Genomic DNA, 5,905 nt, shown 5'->3' with positions numbered 1-5,905 from the left:
ACACCTAGTGTGTGTGTGTGTGTGTGTGTGACTATCAGTGGTACTTTAACTTTAACTTTAGAATAAGAACTGTAGATGGGCAAAATAGAAAAAAATGCAGTTGTCCTCTCGTGTGTTTGTATCCAAGTCAGGAAAGGATTTGGAAAGAAACAAAAAGAATGATGAATTTCTTATTCGATTGGCCTGAAATTGAAGTCAAATGATTTTAGATCAAATTTATTTGTAAATGCATCCCAGGTAGAACAAAGGAAAAATAGGTACAATATACAGTATGTTCATATGTACTCAGATATATTCAATTATGTACATATTTAGGATGTTGCACATAAAACACATTGTTGGGTTTTTTTCAAATCTGGTACAGATAATATTCTCTGTAAATCCAGGATACAGCCATGCAAAGTGGTCCATACATACATATTTACATACATTCATAGGATGTGATAACAGAACCAAACCCGTGTTCAGACAGGCATTGAAGGAATGAAGTGCTGTTGGATAAACGTATAGATTTACAAGGTAGGATTGATAGCTTAGTGATTACATTTAGCACCATGTTGCGTGTCCGAAGTGCTCAACAACTGTCTGGAGGGAAAAACCCTCACAGGTTTTCCAGTAGCAGAGCTTATGGTACCTGTTTGTCGGCTAAAAACGTTCATAATAACAGTTATAAAAAAAAAACAATTCAATGAAGCCAAAAAGCAGTTTCAAATAAGGAGCCAGTGGAGCAGTAAGGCTTGACAATGGAAATACAAAACCAACCAAATGCACTTTAGAGGTGTGTCCGTTCAGATACAGATATGTCAGACGATTGGCCGATACAGATTTCAATCCGATATCAGCACAAAAAATGTATACTTGTTTTTAACTACTGGTATTTTGGAGTGTGAATTTGTTAAAAAAAAAAAAGGCTTAATCAAGTGTTATGCTGTTGTGATATTCATACTTGAGCAAAGTCTGCAATTGACTACCGTATTTCCTTGAATTGCCGTCGGGGCGCTAGTTAATTTAAAACTTCTTCTCACTCCTGCGCTTACCAAAGGCATGCGGTAAAAGTAAGCATGCGCTAGTTATTTTAAAACCTCTTCTCACTCCGGCACTTACCAAAGGCATGCAGTAAAAATTTGAGTGTGATGTAAGCTTGGACATCAAATCCTACTGAATAACTCTTAATCTTCTTCCCTTTATGCGATTTCAAATTACCGGTGTTGAAATCTGCCTCCTCCATTTTGAGAATGATGACAGGGGAAGTGTCACTCGTGACATCACGAGTTTGACCAGGCAGTAATACTAAGCATGCGCTAATTATTTTGGAAAGCGAGTTTGACCCGGCAGTAATTCAAGGCAGGCGCATACTATACGCCCTGCGGCAATTCAAGGAAATACGGTATATACTATTTTTATATATTATTTTTTTTGTACACTTCTGAGCATCATTTGCAAGAATGCCGTTACGCCAAATGTGCCAGTCTTGTCTTTTGTTGTGTCCTACAAAGTTGTTATGCTGTACGCATTGTAATTATTACAGCAGCCGGTTGATTGCAATGTGCATCTTAGTTGTGGTTTTTTAATTACCAAATTTGGAGGGGTTGAAATCGCCATGTAAAATTGCTAATGGTGATCAGTGTCATTTATATGCCATAGCCAATGAAATTTAGCAGTTTCTTTTCATGCATTTCTTTCATATTGTCATCCATCCATTTTCTACCGTTTGTCCCTTTTGGGGTTTGACATTGTCACGTATGTCACAAATAAGTCATTTTGTATCTCATGTAAGTTATATTGACATACCGTATTTTCCGGACTATAAGGCGCACTTAAAATCCGTTCTTTTTTTCCTTCTCAAAACTCGACATTGCGCCATACAACTCGGTGCGCCTATTGTACGGAATAATTCCGGTTTTGCTCACCGACCTCGAAGCAATTTTATTTGGTACATGGTGTAATGATAAATGTGACCAGTAGATGGCAGTCAAACATAAGAGATACGTGTAGAGTGCAATATGAGTCAAGTAAACACCACCAACATTTTATATGTTTCATTTAAAATTCAGAACATTACACTCGGCGCTCAAAAATCTATCAAAATGTTTTAGTACGACTTTGGTAAGCTATAAAACCACATTACTTGATGGATTGTACTGTGCTTCAACATAGGAGTATTATTATGGTGTGTGAAGAAGGTGAGACATACTTATCCAACCATTTTCTATCGCTTGTCCCTATTCGGGGTTGCGGGGGGTCGCTGTTATCTGTTGTTTTGTTTTTACAATATTATACATAAGCAACTTTTCTTACCTTCTGTTACCTGTTGATCTGTAATTGGAATCTGCTTAAATCCTGTAAAATTGCGCGAGTCTGCCATTGTAGTCCGTGGGACGCCGTAGTCGATAAGCTTCTTCTTTTTCTCTATCTTCTTGTTATGAGACATCCATACTCCGCTGTTGCCATTTCTAATGTAAAGTAGTGTAACGTTCTTCACCCTGTACACCGCTGACTTCTGCTACAACTCAGAGCTGTGTCACATCCAGAAGTACGCGGATGACACAGCCATCGTCGGGTGCATCAGGGACGGCAGAGAGGAGGAGTTTCGGAACCTGGTGAAGGACTTTGTTGTGTGGTGCCACACGAACCTCTTGCAGCTCAATCCGTCAAAGACCAAGGAGCTGGTCATTGACTTTGGGAGGTCGAGTCCACGGTCACAACCTATTGTGATCGAGGGAGTTGAGGTACAGACCGTGGACTCATTCAAGTACCTCGGGGTTTGGGTGGACAATAAGCTGGACTGGAATGTTAACACGGACCACCAGTACAAGAAAGGACAGAGCAGGCTGTACTTCCTCAGGAGATTGCACTCCTTCAACATTTGTAGAAAACTCCTGTGGATGTACTACCAGTCTGTGGTTGCCAGTGTTCTGTTTTACATGGTAGTGTGCTGGAGGGGCAGTACATCTAAGAAGGACAGCTCCAGACTTGAGAAACTGATCAGGCGGGCCGGTTCTACAATCGGAATGAAACTGGACTCACTGGTGACGGTGGCAGAGAAGAGGACTGTTGACAAACTAGTAAGCATCCTGGATGATGCCAGTCACCCTCTGCATAGCGTTATCAGTAGCCAGAGGAGCCTGTTCAGTGCTAGACTGCTTCATCCCAAGTGCAGGACTAATAGACTCAAGAACTCCTTTGTCCCACACGCCATTAGACTGTACAACTCCTCTCTGGGACGGGGGGCGGGGGATACAAGGATGACAGGGGATTCAAAACATTAACAGTGCAATACGTTTTCATAACATGGTCACTACTGCCTACTTTGTCTTGTTATATTCTTATTTTACTGTTATATTGTTATTCCCATTGTTTTTATTCTTTTTGTAATGTTTCTCTATTTTGTTTCCTTTTAAACCCCCATTATTTACTTTTTACTCTTTTTTAAATTGATCTCAACTCTGTACACTGCTGCTGGAATTTTAATTTTCCTGAAGGAACTCACCTGAAGGAATCAATAAAGTACTATCTATCTATCTATCTATCTATCTATTGATTGAAGTAAAGTCTGAACGTCATTAAAACAGTTAGCGCCATCTTTTGACACTTCTTCCACTCCCGTCCTTGCACGCTACACTGCTACAACAAAGATGATGGGGAGATGACGCTGTCGGAGATGAGCCACGTAAATAACACCGCCCACAAAACGCCGCATCCTGAAGCGACTGTCAGATAGCGACTTGAAGATGTTCTGTAAAACATCATCCATGCAACATTTTGACCAAATAACCACCATTACATGTTATGTAGACCACAAGGAAGTATTTTACATTTAGACAAAAATAATAATGACTCCTTTAATGCGCCATGTAATCCAGTGCGCCTTTCATATGGAAAAAGATCGAAAATACACCTTTCATCTGCAGTGCGGCTTATACACTGGTGTGGCCTATGGTCGGGAAAATACAGTACTTTATTTCTTTATTGAAGTAAGGACTCCTATAAATATAGACAACTTGTTATCCGTCTGCAAAGTCAGCAAGAGGAGACTTTAGGGGAGCAGAACAGACTGCCTGTATTGGAGATTTTCGATGAAATCTTTTATAATCCAATTTTTTGCTGATATCTGACAGATATTCGGTATCAATATCAGATCAGGACACCCATAGTACACATGACGTAGAGTACATCAAAAACACGATTCAACTCCAATCAGAAGGCAAATTTCACAATCAATAATCCACGTTTGCATTTTGTTGTGTTGCTCCAATATCTTTCGTCCTTCTTTCTCAGGAGCATTAACCCTTAAGAAGCCACTTCAAGTCAAATGATGGTGAATATATAGTACAAGTACATCAAACAGGTTACATAACTACATAAGTAGTTGAATAAATAGATGAATTTTGGTGTAGAAAACCATATGTTGGAGCATTCACACAATTAAACTCCCTCGACTTCTCCTGATTTTGGCGCGCTCTACGGTCAACATTTTTCACCCGATTCAAACCGTTCCAACGTCAAACTGTTCAGCCCATTCAGGTATCGCGGAATTTCCCTTGACAAATTCCAAAAATTCCCAGATTTCCCAGAATTTCAGGTTTTCCTGGACATTTTTCCCATTCAAAATAAATTGGCCATTTTTCAAACTTTCACCATTTCCTCATTTTCCAACCGATTAAAACCATTCCACCTTCAACACATTCCACCATCCTGGAAATCTGAACAACCTTTTTTTCCAAGTTCAAAAAAATTCCAGGATTTTCCAGAATTTCTGCTTTTCCAAAGCCCTATTTCCACACTTTTTTCTGGCGACTACTCCTTCCACATTTTTCAACGCACTTCAACCGTTCCACCGTCCTAACATTCCTCTTAATTAGGACAAAAACAAAGTATTTCTTTGAACTGGAAAAAAATCCCGGTGTTCCCGAAATTCCAGGAATTTCATAACACCATTTCTCAATTCAACATGTTACTACTGATTTGAAAAATTGCAACACCAACCATTTCAACTCATTCAGACCATTCTAGTTTTTTACCATTTTGAAAAAAATTCCCCCTTTTCCTGAAAATCCTATTGAAATCAATGGGACATTCTTCAAAGTTCCACAACTACGACAGTTTTCATCTTATTCAAAACTGTATCAAAATATTCAGCCTGTTTGGGAATTATGTGCTTTACATCAACAATTCTAAAAAAAAACTTCAGGATTTCAGTTCAACTTCAGCAATTCAGGAATTGCCCCATTTAGTTTACAAATTATTTTCTCATTTTCACGGTTCTAAAAATATGGGTCAAGGTGCGTCCTTTGACAGCTAAATACGGAAAGCGTACTTGTGTTTCTAAATACAAGACGATTCCGTTTTTCAAGGAACGGTTGGCAACACTAATTTTAAAGCTAAAAGCTAACATACACTATATTGCCAAAAGTATTTGGCCACTTGCCTTGACTCACATGTGAACTTGAAGTGCCATCCCATTCCTTGCCCATAGGGTTCAATATAATGTCGGTCCACCTTCCATCCATCCATTTTCTACCGCTTATTCCCTTCGGGATCGCGAGGGGGGGGGGCTGGAGCCTATCTCAGATACAATCGGGCAGAAGGCGGAGTACACCCTGGACAAGTCACCACCTCATCGCAGATGTCGGTCCACCTTTTGCAGCTATTCCTGCTTCAAGTCTTCTGGGAAGGCTGTCCACAAGGTTGCGGAGTGTGTTTATGGGAATTTTCCACCATTCTTCCAAAAATGCATTGATGAAGTCACACACTGATGTTGGTCGAGAAGGCCTGGCTCTCAGTCTCCTTTCTAATTGATCCCAAAGGTGTTCTATCTGGTTCAGGTCAGGACTCTGTGTAGGCCAGTCAAGTTCATCCACACCAGACTCCGTCATCCATGTCTTTATGGACCTTGCTTTGTGCA

At 40.0% G+C, this 5,905-nt stretch overlaps 1 protein-coding gene across 2 annotated transcripts in view; it reads right to left on the bottom strand.

Moving 5' to 3' along the window:
* Positions 1 to 200: 200 nt before the first annotated feature.
* Positions 201 to 5,905, bottom strand: part of LOC133543079 (Krueppel-like factor 15) — a 31,481-nt gene continuing 25,776 nt past the window's right edge. For both annotated transcript variants that reach the window (XM_061887501.1, XM_061887494.1), the window contains exon 3: positions 201 to 5,905. This exon is cut by the window's right edge and continues 2,621 nt beyond it. The gene's annotated coding sequence lies outside the window, so the exon portion shown is untranslated.

This window comes from Nerophis ophidion, linkage group LG02 (assembly GCF_033978795.1).
Source record: "Nerophis ophidion isolate RoL-2023_Sa linkage group LG02, RoL_Noph_v1.0, whole genome shotgun sequence".
Classification (NCBI taxonomy): Eukaryota; Metazoa; Chordata; class Actinopteri; order Syngnathiformes; family Syngnathidae; genus Nerophis; species Nerophis ophidion.
This window is presented reverse-complemented; position numbering and strand designations above follow the sequence as displayed.